Genomic DNA, 17,811 nt, shown 5'->3' on the forward strand with positions numbered 1-17,811 from the left:
CAATCATGTTAATTAATAATTTTGACATGTGTTTTAAACTAAAATCAGTTTGTACAATATTATCTTTTGTTTAGAATTTTAAAAATGGAAAATTACTATTAAGAATATTTATAATAAGATTTTTAATTATGAGATAGATTAACACATGTCACAATCTTAAAGAAAAAAATAACTATGAAAAATAATATTAAATAATTTTTAACTATTAAAAATATTTACAATTAGATTATTCAAAATTCGTTTTTATTATATAAGTACATATATTTTTAATCATTATATATTTAAAAACATGTAAAAATATTAGAAGCAAAATTACTATTAAATAATATTTTACAATTATCTTTTGTTTAGAATTTAAAAATGGAAAATTACTATTAATAATATTTATAATAAGTTTTTAATTATGAGATAGATTAACACATGTCACAATCTTAAATCTTTTGTTTAGAATTTTAAAAATAAATTACTATTAATAATATTTCTAATAAGTTTTTTAATTATGAGATATATTAACACATGTCACAATCTTAAAGTTTTAATTGCCATGTGTCGCGATCATGTTAATTAGTAATTTTGAAGAACCAAGCTTTATATAATAAGATTTTCCAGTTTTATTTGTCTCTCTGCTTAGTTTTTTTTTTTTGGGACAACACATGTCTTTGTTTAAATTACCTTATTTGTATAAATTCTGAACCTGCTGCCTAGAAAAAGCAAAACATTAAAATCCTGCCTCTTGACCAAAAAAAAAAAATCCTGCTTCTTGCCAGAATTCCACCACTCTTCTTATAAATTATTATTACTAGGGATTAATCCGTGCTACTATTTTTACTTTGGTTATTTTGATTAGTAAATGTTAACTATACAATTAATCTTTTAGACATTGTATTATGAATTGTATGTTTGTGTAAATAATTGAGTGCTTTGTATTTATGGGTTATATAATAGAAAATTTCATAATTTTAGATTAAATTTATTGTATTCTAATGTTGATGTGAGTATTTTTGTGATGTTTGAATTTTGTTGTTATTCGTGTGTTTAACCTAAGTGATATTGGTGTTCAACGATTTATTTTTTCTGGAAATAGAAAATAATGGCATTATTAGTAGAACATATCAAAATGTATCTAATTACACATATTGTATATTTACACATATTTCTTTAGAAAAAAAACCAGAATAATATACATTTTTCAGATAGATGTTTAATGTAGTTTTTCATTTCTTATATTGTATATTTATTCATTATTTAGTTTTCTTATATTTATTTATTCTAATTTTGTTGTTTTTATATCTAATGGTAATATTACGATAGATGTTTAATATAATATTACTATTTTCTTATATTTTATATTTACTTATTATTCATTTTACTATACATTCTCAGATAGATGATTCATGTAATTTTTCTATTTTTATGTTGTATATATATACTTATTAATTATTTTTCTTATATTATATATTTAATTATCTAATATTGTGATGATGTTTAATTTATTTTTTCTATTTCTTATATGTATATTTCTTATATGTATATTTACTTATTATTTATTTTATTATACATTTTTCAGATATTTCTTATATTATATATTTACTTATTTTAGTTTTTCTTATACTATATATTTACTTATTGTTTAGTTTTTCTTATATTGTATATTTATTTATTATTATTTTACAATACATTTTCAAATAGATGGTAAATATATTTTTCTATTTCTTATATTTTTCTTATATTGTATATATACTTATTATTTATTTTTTCTTGTATTGTATATTTACTTATCTAATATGACGATAGATGTTTAATGTAATATTTCTATTTCATATATTGTATATTTACTTATTATTTATTTTACTACACATTTTTGGATATATTTTTAATTTAGTTTTTTTTACATTTTATATTGTATATTTACTTTTATTGTATATTTTTCTTATTTTGTATATGTAAATATTTTAAATTTTTTTACTTTTGTATTAAATGATAATATTACGATATATGTTTTATGTCATATTTATTTATCATATATTTTATTTACTTTTTATTATATTATATATTTAATTATTCTAATAGCATGATATTAATTTTAGGTTTTCTATTTTTATATTGTATATTTACTTTTTATATTTTTATTATATTTTATATTTACTTATTCTGTTATTACAAAAAAATTTAATATGATATTTCTATTTATTATACTGTATATTTACTTATTATTTATTATACTATACATTTTCGAGATAAATGCTTAATTTTGTTGTCTATTTCTGATATTGTATATTTACTTATTGTTTTTTTTTCTTTTATTGTATATTTACTATTCTGATTTTTATTCTTTTATATCAGATGAAAATATTACATTAGATTTTTAATGTAATATTTCTATTTCTTATATTATATATTTACTTATTATTTATTTTACTATACATTTTTAAGAGAGATGTTTAATTTTTTTTCATTCCTTAATTGTATAATTATTAATTGTTTATTTTATTATATTTTTTATTTACTTATTCTAATTTTCCTACCTTTATATTAAATGATAATATTATGATAAATGTTTAATGTAATATTGTTATTTCTTAAATTATATTCTTGTTTTTCTTACATTGTATATTTATTTATAGAAATATTTACTTATAAAAATGTTTGGAAATAATAAAAATTATATATTTTCAGATAGATGTTTAATGTAGTTTTTGTATTCTTATATTTTATGTTTATTCTTTATTTATTTTTAATTTTTATATTGTATATTTACTTATTTTAATTGTTTTTGTTTTATCTAAAATTCTAATAATAGAAAAGATGTTTAATATAATATTTCTAGTTTTATATTTTAATTTACTTATTATTTATTTTACCATACATTTTCAGACAGATGTTTAATGTAGATTTTCTATTTCTTATATTGTATATTTTCTTCTTATTTACTTTTCTTATATTTTATATTTACTTTTAATATTATAATAGATGTTTAATATAATATTTTTTATTTTTTAAATTGTATATTTACTTATTATTTATTTTACTATATATTTTCATATAGATATTTAATTTAGTTTTCATATTTGTTATATTGTATATTTACTTTTTTATTTTTATACTGTATATTTACTTATTCAATTTTTTATTTTATATCAAATAATAATATTACATTAGATGTTTGATGTAATATTTATATTTACTTATATTTATTTTTCTTATATTATATATTTATTTATTTTAATATTACGATAAATAATTAAAATAATATTTCTATTTCTTTTATCCTTTATTTACTTTTTTATTTTACTATACATTTTTCAGATAAATTTTTTAGTTCATAATAAATTCAGGATGCTGACAAGATAAAACTAGGTGACAAAAAACGAGGATAAAATCACTCTTCTTGAATGTTTCTAATCTGACTATTTTGTAAAGGGGAAATTGTTTTTAGGCCCAAAAACAAGTATATTGTCATATTAGACTAATTTCAAATTTGTATCATTTTTGTATATAATGACATTTTCTATTTATAAAATAAATCAAATAAATAGTTTTACAAACAATCCTTTTAGAAAAATAGGAACTACTGATGAAATACCTATGTTAAATTAGAGGTATTTTTTGTTGGCAAAATGTTTAAATCAAAATTGCAGATTTTGTTCTACGGAAAGCAAAATTGACATTCTACGAAGTAGAAAATAAAATCGACATTTTCATTAAATCTACTAACTGACGAATACGTCATCTACGTAAATTGAAGTAATCTAAAAGTATTTGCAATAGACATGCTATGTTTAACCTATCGCCTAAAATATTTAGAACACATAATCTACACATTCCTCAGATATCTAAAATCTATAGAAATTGAGTTCAAACATGTTTAGTGTATTCTACATATAGTAAAACGCGTATTTTATGAATAAGTATGAACAATTCTGAAAATATGAGAAGAAAATATTTGGAAATATTCAGTTTCTATATTTTAAAAATCGACTTTTGCACCAAAATAAATTTTAAAAAGATAGTTTTATTTTTTATAGATAAAAGATCATTTCCATATTTGAAAAATCATTTTTATTATTAAATCTTTTAAGAAATATAGATTTCTATAAAATTCATGTTTTAAAACATATTTAGCAAAGCCCTAAATAATATTCTCTAAATTATAGTAAAAAGTATTTGAATCTATGATACAATATACCAAAAGGTATATTAAATAAATAAATACTAAAATTAGTTTTTAATTTAAATATATCTTAAAAATTTGAAGATTTTTATTTTTTTGTTTAATTTTAACTATAATATCTAAATATATTAAAACAGTAATTTATAATTTATAATTGACATTTGATGGACATTTTTACCTTTTGAAAATAATTAACCTAATAGAACAACAATTAATGTTTGACTGGTTTCCCCGCTACCACCTGCAAACCGTTACAAATCGCTTCAAACCGTTCTAAACCTCTTAAAATTAAAAGCTGGTTTCAGTTTGCGTCTGCGGTTGCGGTTGGATTAAAATATATATAAAATATATAAAATTAATTTTTAAAAATATTTTAAAATTTTAAAATTAAAATGAAAAATGGAAATATTACAAATAAAAAATATAGAAAACACTTTATATATTAATTTAACTTCACAAACAATATTATAACTTTGTTTTATAAAAACTTTAAACTAGTCGTTCATTAGAATTTTTTAAAAATTAATATACATACATATATAAAATGAAACAAAATATTCTTTTAAAAGTTTTAATATAAAACTTGAAAAAATATTATTAAATTATAACTTTCAACTAATTAAAATTAAATAAATAAACATAATATTATTATTAATCAAATTATATTAATAATTATTATATTTTATCATAATAGTATATTTTATATTTTTTATAATGATATAATATGTTTATTGATAATTTATTATTAAACCGCTGCAACATATTATAATCAATCAGTCACAAATATCCTGAAAACATAACACTTTTTAAACATTGTATCAAAACGTTAAATAACGCTTGAAACCGCAATCACCCGCAATGGTAACCGCTGCATTTAAACCAGTCGTGTCATTTAGCAAGTGAAATTAGCCTTGTGGAACCATGTTAGTGTTTTTTGGCCTAAAAACAATTTTTTTCTATATAAAAGGCAATTAGATAGCTTCTAATCAAATAACGGTCTAATTTAGTTTAGGGAACAGATTAATGTTCGGGAAAAAGACACTAAAGTTTTACAAGAGTATTGTAAAACGTCAGACTCGTAATTCTCTCTAACGCCAGTCGCTTGCAATCAAATGGTTTTCAAACAGTATTTACAAGAGAAGCTTGTTTGAAATTTGAAATATATACGTCGAATTATATTAATATGATAAACTAACAATATAAAACGTATTTATTATTTTTCATTATAGCTTTCCTCTGAAGTCTTTAAGAATCGTACAAAGAGTCAAAGACAAAAGCGAAGTGTGACGACAGCAGTAGAGAGGGATACAACCGGAAACTAAAATCTCTTATCTTCTTCCCCCTCTCTTACAAAGTCATCAATTTTTGGTGTACATTTAAGTTACAACTTACATGCACTTTTGAACAAAAAGGAAAAAAAACCTTTTCTTTTTGCTAAAAGATTTTCTATTAAGGGGAAAAAGATTTACATGCACGTAAAGGTTGGGTTTAAGTTAAAAATAACATTATTCTTTTATCATGTGCAATTTACACGTGTATGTTTTTGAACCCAAAATTTAGTTATGATATACTTTTTTTTGATCAAAAGTTATGATATACAAACGATCAGATTATATAAGTATAAAAGTATTGTAACGCCCCGACCGCCCACAGCTAATGGGCCACTCACGCCCGCTCTCTCGGCCCGTGGACCTCATCCCATCCGACGGTCGGTCGTTAATTTTTCCAAGGCTCAAAATCATTGTTTACTGACCCTGCAATCACCACCCGACCTTTCTCCGTGTTTTGGCCTCCCTTACACGGTATCGCGAATCACTTCCCGATAGATCATCCATCCTTTCACTACTCCAGCCCAAACACGCTTAACTCTAAAGTTCTAAACGGATGTGTGACGGAAAAAGTAAGTCAACTTTGATGACATAGATAGCCAAATCAAATCTCTTAAGCCTTTTTACATATCACAACTCGGGATGTTATAAGTATAGTACATATGTTACATGTACATATAGTTTGTGTTTGAAATAATGTAGCCATTTTCGTTTATATATCTCTTTTATTATCTAAGAATGAATTTTGCTGATTTATCATATTTTCCATAATTTTAGATATTTTCGTATGTATCATGTTTTATTATGTTTTGACTGAGTCAATTTAATAATTTAAATAATATATTCATTTTACACTTTGAAATTAGAATTAAAATAATAATTATTTTGACTTTGTAAGTTGGGACTATCTTTTTAGTTTTATTTTTCTTGGATTAATATTGGATATCCCAAACTTATAAAAGAACATAGATCAATTATTTAATTTTTTCTACTTTAAAATAATTTATGTCTTAGAGTTTACACACATATTAAGATAACACATAAACTCTTGATTATAAATATTTTATTTTTTGCATTTAGCTATTTTCTATATTTTTAACCAATCAAAATTCAGTACGCACAATTAATTTTTTGAAGTTTATAATTTTTCATTATTACATGCATTGAAAATATAAAATATGTATATTTTAGAAACAATTTTTGTTTCCAAAATATAGACCATTTTGAAACGGAATATCGTCTATATAAATATTTGATATTTTCTTATTTTCTTATTATTTAAAAGTAGTTTATATGAAGTTAGTTAAAAAGATGTACGTTTTTCAACAATTGAAAACTTTGCTAATAAAGATGTAATATGAGAAAATCTAGAATGCCAAATTTCTAAAGGTCAAAACTTAAGAATACTATATTATAAATACTTTGAATTAATTAACACGTGATGCCTAATTTAAATCAAATTTAAATATTTTTGGATATATATATATTAATCTGCACAAGGTGCGGTACTTATCTAGTAACATAGTAATAGGTATCTGAATTTGAACTTTATGACATAAACTTAGACATATCAATCGAATTAAATCCGAATTAAGTTTCACATTGAAAGCGAAATGTAGTAGTATGATACCAGCCTCACTGACCAAAGAAATGAAAATTATAAGAACTAGATTCGTAGATACGTTATGGGTTAATGCATGTTGGCCAGTTGGTCCTAGGCTACGGTTTAGATGTTTGACATGGCAGATTTTTATCTAACGAACTTGTACATCAGATTAGTCAGACTTGTTTAGGTTATTAACCTCTAACCTTTTTTTGAACCGGTTAACCTCTAACCTTGATTTGATCATTGGTTATATTTATAAACTGGTAGCACAATATATAAAGATGCTACGATTTTCCATGAATGTATAATAACTTTGGAAAACTAAAATGTTGATTATAAGAGCATCTCCAATGTATTACTCCAAATTTTACTCCAAAATGGTGCAACTCCAAAATGGAGTGATGTTTTACTCCAATGTATTACTCCATTTTTTACTCCAAAAATAGTTAATAATTTTTAATAGTATCTTATACTTATAAAAATTTACTAATTAATCCCAACTATTTTATGTTTGCAAAAATACTTAAAAATATAATTTATTTAAATTAAACATTTATTATTAAAAGGTACCAAAAATCATAAAAATAGAATAAAACATAATGTATAAGTTGGTTCAATAATAAGCATTAGAATATTTTCCCACAAATGATCGATTAATGCATTTCGTAATGAAAAATGAGTTTATTTATCTTTGATATTCTTAAATCGAGTAATTTTTTTTGAAATCAGATATTTAAGTCATTTATTTTATATTAATTTTATTTTATATTATTTTTGTTATTTAATTATGTTATGTATTTTATGTCAAATTATTAAATAATGAAATACCTTATGTTGTTGTATCATTTTAAAATATTATTTAAATAAGAAATAAGAACATTAAATATTTAAAGGATCATTTTATAAATAAAAAAAGTTCAACTCCAAAATAGAGTAATGTGTAAGATTACTCCATAAATGGAGTAACCCTAACCATTACTCCATCTTAGAGTTAGAAATGGAATGGGGTTGGAGAGGATTTTACTCCAAAATGATGTTTGGAGTAGAAAATGGAGTAGGGTTGGAGATGCCCTAAATCCAACAAAAGCCTCCGAATATCATAATGCAAGTCGTATAACAAACAATTAGTCTTTATGAGGCGTAGTTTCTACGCTCATTTCTCTCTTTTTGCATGCGAACCTGATCAGTCATCAACATGAAATCGACAATTGGTATACATATTCGTTGTTTTTTATTCCTCTATCTTTATTTTTTTCCTAATTTGTCAACTTCTGAGGTGCATCATTTATGCATTTTATCATACATTTGATGAGACGGATTCGTTTACCATATACTATTATTAGCTAGCTGATGTTGGAAAGAAATAAAGTATACACTGATATTATAGATCAATTTAAGAAATCAATTCTATGCACAAAACAAAAAAGAGAAACAGTTTTGAACAGAGACAGAAAATACATAGTTAATTACAAGTTTTTGTCAGCAAGTCGTGGTAGGAAACAATAATATGAAGGGCCTACTTTTTGTAAAGCGACCTATAATTTTCCCCCTAGAATCTCATGATCTCTGGTGTGCAGGCTGTACTTTCTTCTTTTCAGTTTCAATATTTTCTCCTCCTTTTTATTCCAACTTGTTATAGTGATATTTTTTTTTTGTCATCTGGAAGATTATATTAACTTGAACAAGTGATTACACAAAGCCAGTAAAGGTGATCAAACCTTTCTGGAGCCATTAGCCGGTAAGATGATCGACACCATCCAGAAACACATATTGGTACAATCATTAAAACCACGAACTAGATTAGAAGATGAAAACAAAGTCGAGGAGGAAGGTTAAGCTACAAGAGAGGTGAGCCGAATAGAAACGGACGAAGATATGAGAGTAAGAGCAGCACACCCCTACTGTTCTGAGTAGCAAGATAACTCCAAGAGCGCTTCCAAAAGAGAAACCCGCTCCAACACCACACATAGAATTAACGAGAACTCAAAATCAATAAACACAGGCTGAGAAGAGCAAAGAGATAGACTGGAAGCACATGAACATCACCAACACATAACTGAATCGGGAGAGGTTAGAATCCTTAACCGTCGCCATAAACACCCTTCAATCCCAACTAAAACTCGCCATTGGACCTTGAGTGGGTTCTCCACGCGCCTCATACGCAACAGCGCCCCACGGCGAAGCCTATAAAGCTTCCCGAACACTTATTCAAACAGCCGGTAACTGGATAAAAACCACTCCGAACCCAGGACTTACACTCACCACTCGACGGCAATCGAACAACAAAGAAGCTTACGCTCCGCTAAACAGCTATCTTCTCAAGATCCTCTCGAAACCAAGGATGAAAACGCACAGGCCCTGACCATCAAAGCTCAAAACCATCGGAGATGACTCCAATGAGATGAGGCATCACTCCCAAGTCCAAGCAAGTCCCCAAACCACCACTGTAGCTAAACCTCACGCCCCCTCCACAATGGCCACCAACACAGACACTGCTAGGGTTTGAGTCTCACCAGAGAAGAGAAAATTGGGACACCAAACCCTAAGCCAACTAAATCCGACCCCCTACAGATCCTCTAAAGCTTCTACAACTCACCTTCACTCCAGATTGAAAGAGAGAAACCTCAAATCGAGATCAGACGACCAGATCTGAGTGACTTCTTCTTCTCCCATCACTAGAGCTTCAGCATATCACCATAGAAGAGAAAGGCAGGCAGGGGGCAAAGAAACCACGACCAACGGAGCCGTAACCGACGCACGCGCCGTCACGGCCAGAGAAAGGAGAGAACACCGATGTCTTCAAGGGAGAGAGGAGAGAGCGCCTCTGTTTTTTTTTTCTTTTTCGATATCATTTATAGTGATATTAAGATTCCTTTTTTTTTTGGGCAAATGATATTAAGATCCCATTCTTATTTCACTATTTAAATGATTTACGTATCTTTTTTGTATACATTGTTTCCTATCAAATGTTCTTTCTCCTTTTGCCAACTGATATCTCTATTATTAAAATAGAAATACAAAAATAAATTAACTTTTAGTTTTTCAATTTATTTATACAAAAATGCCATTGAAGTAATAAATAAAACTACCTTTAACTATAGTTGCCTTATCAGACTTATAAATGCTTTTTCCTAATTTGAATTTTGACAAAAAAACACGGCAACAATAACTTAAATTAACTAAGTATGTTATATCCGTTGGTTGCATATTAGGTTGAGGGGATATATTTAGGAATATTGTTTTTTGATGGTTTGTTTAGATTGAGGAGATATCTATTATTTGTATAAGAGATTTGAGAATATAAATTTTTATTCAGATATTAATAAAATATGATTATTACCTTTTAAATATGGAATATAAATTCAAAATCATATGAAAATATTGATGAAAAAATTATACTTATTATTAATATATTTTTTTAAAAACATTTTTTGCCTAATATAATTTATATGTTTGTGTGTTTGTATAATCATATTTTGTATGATATGAATTTAATGGAATATATGATTTTTGTAAATATATTAAATAAATCAGTTTCATAAGTATGTACTTGTGTCTTTCCTTGTATCATACATATATTTTTTTTGTAATCATATTTGTGTTATCTTTGATCATATTTGCGAATTTGTTTTTAGAAAAATGGTTAGTAAAGTATTTTGATAATTGTATTGAATTTGTTATATTGTTAATTAAACTATACATTTGTTTCATAGCTTTTTAACACATTAATATGGTACTTTATTTTCAAACAGTAAATTTAAAAAAAAACATAACCAACCCTATAGTTTTGTTTAGTAATAAAACAGTAATTAAATAGATATATTAAATAATAAAAAATGTTTTTTATAAATTTGGAGTTATTTAATTTCGTATATAATTATAGTTACATCACTATTACACATAATATTACACATAATTTCAGCCAAAGTAGTGAGTTTCATGCTTAAAAGTACTTTCTGAATTAGATTAAGTTTGTGAATTTCAGATTTTAGGAAGTGTGTTAAGAATGGATCGTAGGAAACAAATTGTAAAAAAAGAAATCTATTACTATAAAATAGGGTTGTTTTCCTCCTGTGACACGTCGGATGCCAGGTCAGAAATAGAGTCTCTGTGACGCCGACACCTGTCGCGTTAAATGAAACGCAGCGTGATGGTCTGTGATTCCGGTTGGGCTTAATTTGTGTTTTATGCGGCCCATTACATCGATGACCAAGCAAACCCTAATCCACTTGCAGAGACCTCGCCTTCGTCCTCCCTGTCTCCATCGGCACCGAGCGTGACGAAACGGAATCTGTTTTAACTTCTAATTTGTTTTTTATTGTATTTCTTCCACCGTCGAAGAGCAGAACCGCCTCTGTTTTCTCTGGGTCGGCCAAGAGGAAGCATATCATCGTATGAGGGAGAGAAGAATAACAGAGGGATGATGAGTGATACGCGTAAGGGCTACGCCACCGTTGAAGATCTAACAAAAATACCCATAACCGGAGCTTCAAATATTAATGGCGGCGGGAGGAAATCACTTGGAGGCGGAGGGGAGAGAAAATTACTTGGTGGTGGTGGTGGTCGGAGTTGGTGTATCTAACAGGGGCCTCCTTCTGTCAACTTCTCCATGACACCGAGCGGCTTCAGTTTATAAACAGCATAAGAAAAGGTCCTCTTGGTGCTTATATCAAACATGTCATTGAACTCTTATTTGAGGTTTCAGCTTCCTTATTTCATCTTTTGTCTGCAATAATGTTATACCATTCACATATGTGAAGTTGAATTTGATTTGGTTCTTGCAGACAAGGCAATCCTTTACACCAGAGCCAATGACGTTTACACCAGAACAAATTAAACATAAGTTTTTTGTGACAGCTTAAAGCTATCCCACTTGGTTTAGCTATTTATGATTTACTTCTGGTCATGCTGGTTTATTTCATTAACCGGTTTGTCGGTTCACTCAACCATCATATCAATACAAGTCAGACCTAGATCTAGACAACATTAACAAGGGACTAACGCCCGAGACATTATCCAACATGAAAAGGGTTCACAGCCGAGTCCTCACCTTAGCCGTTCTCGACGTCGCAGATCCAGATCTAGAAGAAGTACACAGCCACACAACCACATATCTGTACCCTCATACTCAAAGGAAGATGGGGAACAAGATTAGTACCATATCTATCACACCCCGTGCCAAATCTCTAAGAGGGAGAAGAGGACATGTAGATCAAAGGCTTACCGGATAGATCTGAAAAGTGTGAGATTTGGGTCTGGAGAATTCCAAAAACGCCGACTTGGTCTGCTCACAACCACCACCACCACCAGTTCTGATCGCCGGCGAGGAAAGAAAGAAAGAGAAGAGAGATCTCGGAGAGAGAGAGAGAGAGAGAGGAGTGTGACGGCTAGGGTTTCCGGTCTCCGGGAAATCTCTGCAGAGCTCCGCTACCAGTTTCTGAATAGGAGAAAGGGAGGAGGAGGCAGCTCTATTTATAATAAACTGCAGGAACCCTACGTCTCATTGGCTATTGGGTCGTAGAGAGGCCCGTTATCCTTAAAAAAAATTGGGCCAGGAACTGGGATGTTACAATTAGGATATAAGTTAAGGTTCCTAATTCTAATAGGTTTAGGATTAAGATAAGTTCCTAGATCACTTTGTATTAGGTAAAAGTTAAGACCTATATAAAGAGACCTACAATGTAAGATGATCTCAAGAAGTTAAGAAATATAAAACGAAGAAACTGTTTTATACAAAGCCTTGCATACACACGTTTGATCCTTGAGACTTTATTTCCGGGTGGGTTTCTCAAGACAAGCGCTCTCAGAAAACGGCGGTGTAGATAGGTGAATTCCTCTCAATAAAAAATCGCTGTTTCCAAGGTGAAGATAAGAAACCGGGTTGTTTCCAAGGCAGTAAACAGTGAAACAGAGAGGTGACTACTATAAACGGAATCATTTCTGAGGAAATTACACTTCGACGAAAAAAGTTCCAACTTTAAACAACTTTGCATCTTTTTGACCGAAGAAATTATATAACCATGTGGCTGAGTTAAGCGAACAGCTAGCGAATCCCCTCCCCAAAACGAACAAAAATTGGAGGCAATATGAGACAAATAGATGACCCGAGAAGAAAAAAAACAAAAAAAAGCATAAACTTGTTTCAAAAGAGCCAGTGACATCTCTCACTTTTACTGCCTCTACTTCATAGACAAGCCACGAATTCTAGGCACATCTTCCTTCTTTAGTCCTTCCCCTGAGTATCTGTTTATATCACATCCAGAAGCAAGAGAAACAAAAACAGGTTAGTTTATAGTAGATATTATGCTGAAAATGAATCATCTAAAGACATAATAATCAACTGAGATATACCCAAGAGATGGTGAAATTATGAGTCTTCTCTTATCACCAGCTCGCATCCCTGAGAGTATTAAGAGATTCATCAATTTCTTTTTAACATTTATAAATTCAGTTGACATAACCTTACTGGTTAAAACATCATTCAATACCTTCAACACCCTTACTGAGACCTTTTATGACCTTTTCTCCACCTGCAAACAAACAAAAATCGCCTTAGCGAACAAAAGGATTGTCTGATCGAAAAAAAAAACAAGAAATGCTCTCTTCTTCGTCCTTCTTAAAGATACAGAGATGGATACGAAGGAGGTAAAGAGAGAGCGATTCTCTCTCTAGAAGAAGAAACTATTTATTTTAAAATCATTTTTTACATCTCTTTGCCAATGTCTACACCTACGTATATAAAGAGTGAAGAGTTGCAACCAATAGTTGCAATAGTTAACCAAAAGTTGCAAAGATTAATGAAGAGTTGCAATGGTTAGTAAAGAGTTACGATGGTTAATAACCAAAGATTGCAATTAATTAATATGGTTATTACCAAATGTTACAAACATCAGTAGTTGCAATTTTTTATTTCTCTAGTTGCAATTTCATACTAACAATTGGTAATGGTTCACATGAAACATTTCACCTATTAACTTAAATATATAACATCAAGCTCTTTTGTTGTTGTCAAAATAATTTGTTTTTCCTCTGATGCATCTTTATTTATTTCTTTGATCTTACTTTCTTGTTTGATCATCTTCTCTGTAACAAATACATGCAATATATTAATCGAGATACTCTAGAATAAGATAATAGTTATTTAGTGCATATTTGGTGCTTGGAAAGAAGAAATCGCGTCAACGGAAGAAGAATGTATCAAGGAGGAGAGTTTTTTTGTTGACGCAATCAAATCTAGATATCATCCAGAGATAAGATTTCGTAACGAAATTTTCTACATTTTAGGAATGCCATAGCTGTTTTGGTAGAAAACGTTTTCTACAAAGTAGACCAAAAGTAAAGCAACAGAATTTTGTATTCTTTGTAGAGTATAGCGAAAGAAGATTGATAGAAAACAATGGAAAATAGTTTTAGTTATTTGTAGAATAACTAAGAAAGGATAAAATATGTATTCTCTATTTTCAAGAATTATGTAGAAGTGGCAATAGTTGTTTTGTACCAAATAGTAGATCAACAGATAAGTCGCGACATTATACCTAGAGTAGAAATTGTCTACAATTTAGGATATAGATTTTGAAAATAATAGACCATTTTTAACGTGTTTTCTTAAAATAATTAATAGTTTTTCCAAAAAAAAACAGAAATTAGAACCAATAATATCTATACTATTAAAATAGAATCATTTTTATAATTCAGTTCTTAATCTTTTTGAAAATTTTATTTTCTAGATATTTGCACCATATCTTTCCAAACAATCATTCATGTTATTAATTATTTGAAAGCAAGAACAACATCATCTTAAATACTCATGAGATTTTTTAGTTCAAAAAATATTTATATGAGTTAAAAGACTTTAAAAACTTAAAATGTAGACAATGAACAAAATTACTATAAAGTCAACCACACATTAAACCATAATTATTAAATACTAGACAAACGAAGTATTTAGACTATTTTTTGTTATATATTCTATTAAAACATGAACATGACCTATTAATAAATGTCATGTCCAACTAATTATTTTATAACTACATTTAAATAACCATAGCCACCTTTTAAATATTCATTCATTCATACATGTTATTTTAATTATTTATTTATTCTATTTAATAATAACCAATTTCATGCGTTTAATTTATAACCTCCTTCTTTCCTATATTCTAGGAACCCATAACTCTCATTTATACTAACTAGAACTAGAATTTCAACTCGCGCTACGCGCGAATTTATTTCAATAAAAATATTTTAGTTTCATAATGATATCAAAATAACATGTATATGATTTATTTCATCTTCTGTGAAATCATATATAAAATTATACATTTTAAATAATTAATATTAGGTATCTTTTGTCTTGTATATGTATATGTATATGTATGTTTGTAAAAGTATTATCTTAATCATATTAAGAAAAAAATTGTTTAATGCGTGTTAACTAATACTATACCAGTATAAATAATTTATTATAAGTCTTTATCTATTTTTTGAATAACATAAATTATTAATTCATATGCACAGTGTCGATTTTCTTTTACATACTTATTGTGTGCATATATCTTTGAAATACTCTTATTTATTATTTGAAATGCATATTTAGATTTATGTTTTGATCGTAATATAGTTTTTGATAAGATTTAAATAAAATTAAATATATTTTTTTGAATATAAAAAAGAGGAAATAAATATATAGTTTTAACAAATGTTAAGTAACATTTTATTTATTAAAAATATTTAATATTATATATATCTTCTATTTAATCTAGTTAGGGTATTATTGATCTCGGGACTATGATGTTTTATTAGCTCACATGTATTTTTATTGTTTAGAAGTTTGTCACAATTTCATTGTTTCTATTTTACTGATTAATATTTCTTAGATAATATCATTTTAACTGATGAATGTAAAATGAATATACTCTGTATTTATTCTTTTCTTGTCACTGTGATATACTCTAATGTCAATATTATGTGAAAATAATAATATTAATTTCAACTAATTTATTTGGTGAACCTCTTTAGTTTTTTTATGTTTTCATATATTTTATTAATCCTTCGAATATTTTCCTTTGATAAACTCGTATTAAATTATTTTTTATTGTTTATGTTTTGTTGATTACTTTAATAAAGTTTCATACGTATGGATCCTATAAACTTTTCCTGATGAATTACATTAAATACTTATGAAAAAATCATTATGTACCTTATTCTAAAAAATCTTGTAGATAATATATATCATTAGGTTTATTTCAAAGAAAAAAACTATTTGATTAGATTAATGAAAATTTTTATTATAATTTTAAAAAGAAATTGTCCAAAAAATAATATAATAGTGTTATTAAAGTTTTAAAGTAAATAACTATATTAATTCATTTGACTAATAGAGGCAGTTTGAGAATATATAGATAAATGGGCTAGTTAACAATATATTTCTTACATAAAAAAAATACTTTTATCAACATTTATACTACAATAAAACTTTTACGCTTATTGTAAATCAAATAATGATCTGGTTCAGACAAAAAATGACCGAAACGAACCATTATTTAAAAACAAAATCTTGAGCAAGTGAGTATAAACTTAGACTTTTTTTTTAAAGTTGAAACCTATTTAACTAAGAAAATTTAAATACAAAATTTCAGTTTACATATATTTATTTGATTAGGTTAACTATTTTGATTTTAATTATCTATTTTATTTTGATGTATATGTTATTTTTATTAAATGACATAATTTATGACAATTTTATCAATATTTTTTTGTTAACTTTTTAAAGACTTAGCACATATATCTAGTCAATTTTTGTAGTTTCTTTTTTTTTTGAAATTTGTTTTGTAGTTTCTTTTTGTTAGTTTATCTTAATTAATATATAAGTTTATTTTAATAGATTTTCTCCAGAAATTTCAGATTTAGATATATCTAGTCAATATTGAAACTTTTGAAAATATTAAACTAAAATAATGATTTCTTATATTATATTAGTTGTTTTAAATCCTATGTGTTTTAAATCATTTTTATAAAATATTTTCAATAGCATATAACCTAAACTTTAGATATCTTGCATTATTAAGTTAATTATTTATATTTGTAAGATATTTTATGTTAATTTAAAAAATATATTATATTCAGTTAATTTATATATTATTAATTTATTTTTGTAAGTTTACCATATTTAAATTTGATTTACTTTTATTTTGAAATAAACGATTTCGGGTAATATTGATATTTTGGAAATAATAAACAAAATGTTGATTTCTCATAATATGATTGGTGGTTTTAAATCCTCTGATTTGTCATCTAATTTTCAATCCCAATAGCTTCGATTAAAAAGTTTTGTATTTTATTATTAAAAGGTTAATTTACCCAAAACAAAAATTAATATATATATATGCATAAAAAAAATCGTTAATTTATGTTATTTATATGTAAACTCAAAATTCAATGTGATTTAAATAATTATATGCTTAATTTTATTTTTAAAATATCTACTTTCAGTTTTTAAAAATAATTATGTTAAATTGAGTTATTGAATTTTATTTTATTTGGTAACCGTATTGTATAGATCTCTATTTTTGGAAAATTAGTATTTGGAAGTTTGACATTTTAAAAATTGTAAAGTAAAATAACGATTTAGCATATTATAATTGATGGTTTTAAATGATATTTATAATGTCTTATAGCCTCAACATATTATAAGAAGAAGTAATTTT

The 17,811-nt window shown here is 26.5% G+C and overlaps 1 long non-coding RNA gene across 1 annotated transcript; it reads right to left on the bottom strand.

Annotated features, from left to right (window-relative positions):
• Positions 1–13,048: 13,048 nt before the first annotated feature.
• LOC130502924 (uncharacterized) lies at positions 13,049–13,790 on the bottom strand. Its single transcript, XR_008940522.1, has 3 exons — positions 13,594–13,790; positions 13,457–13,505; positions 13,049–13,348 (listed from the first exon to the last, which is right to left on the bottom strand). It is a non-coding gene; the product is annotated as an uncharacterized LOC130502924 (long non-coding RNA).
• Positions 13,791–17,811: the final 4,021 nt, after the last annotated feature.

This window comes from Raphanus sativus, unplaced genomic scaffold (assembly GCF_000801105.2).
Source record: "Raphanus sativus cultivar WK10039 unplaced genomic scaffold, ASM80110v3 Scaffold0748, whole genome shotgun sequence".
NCBI lineage: Eukaryota > Viridiplantae > Streptophyta > Magnoliopsida > Brassicales > Brassicaceae > Raphanus > Raphanus sativus.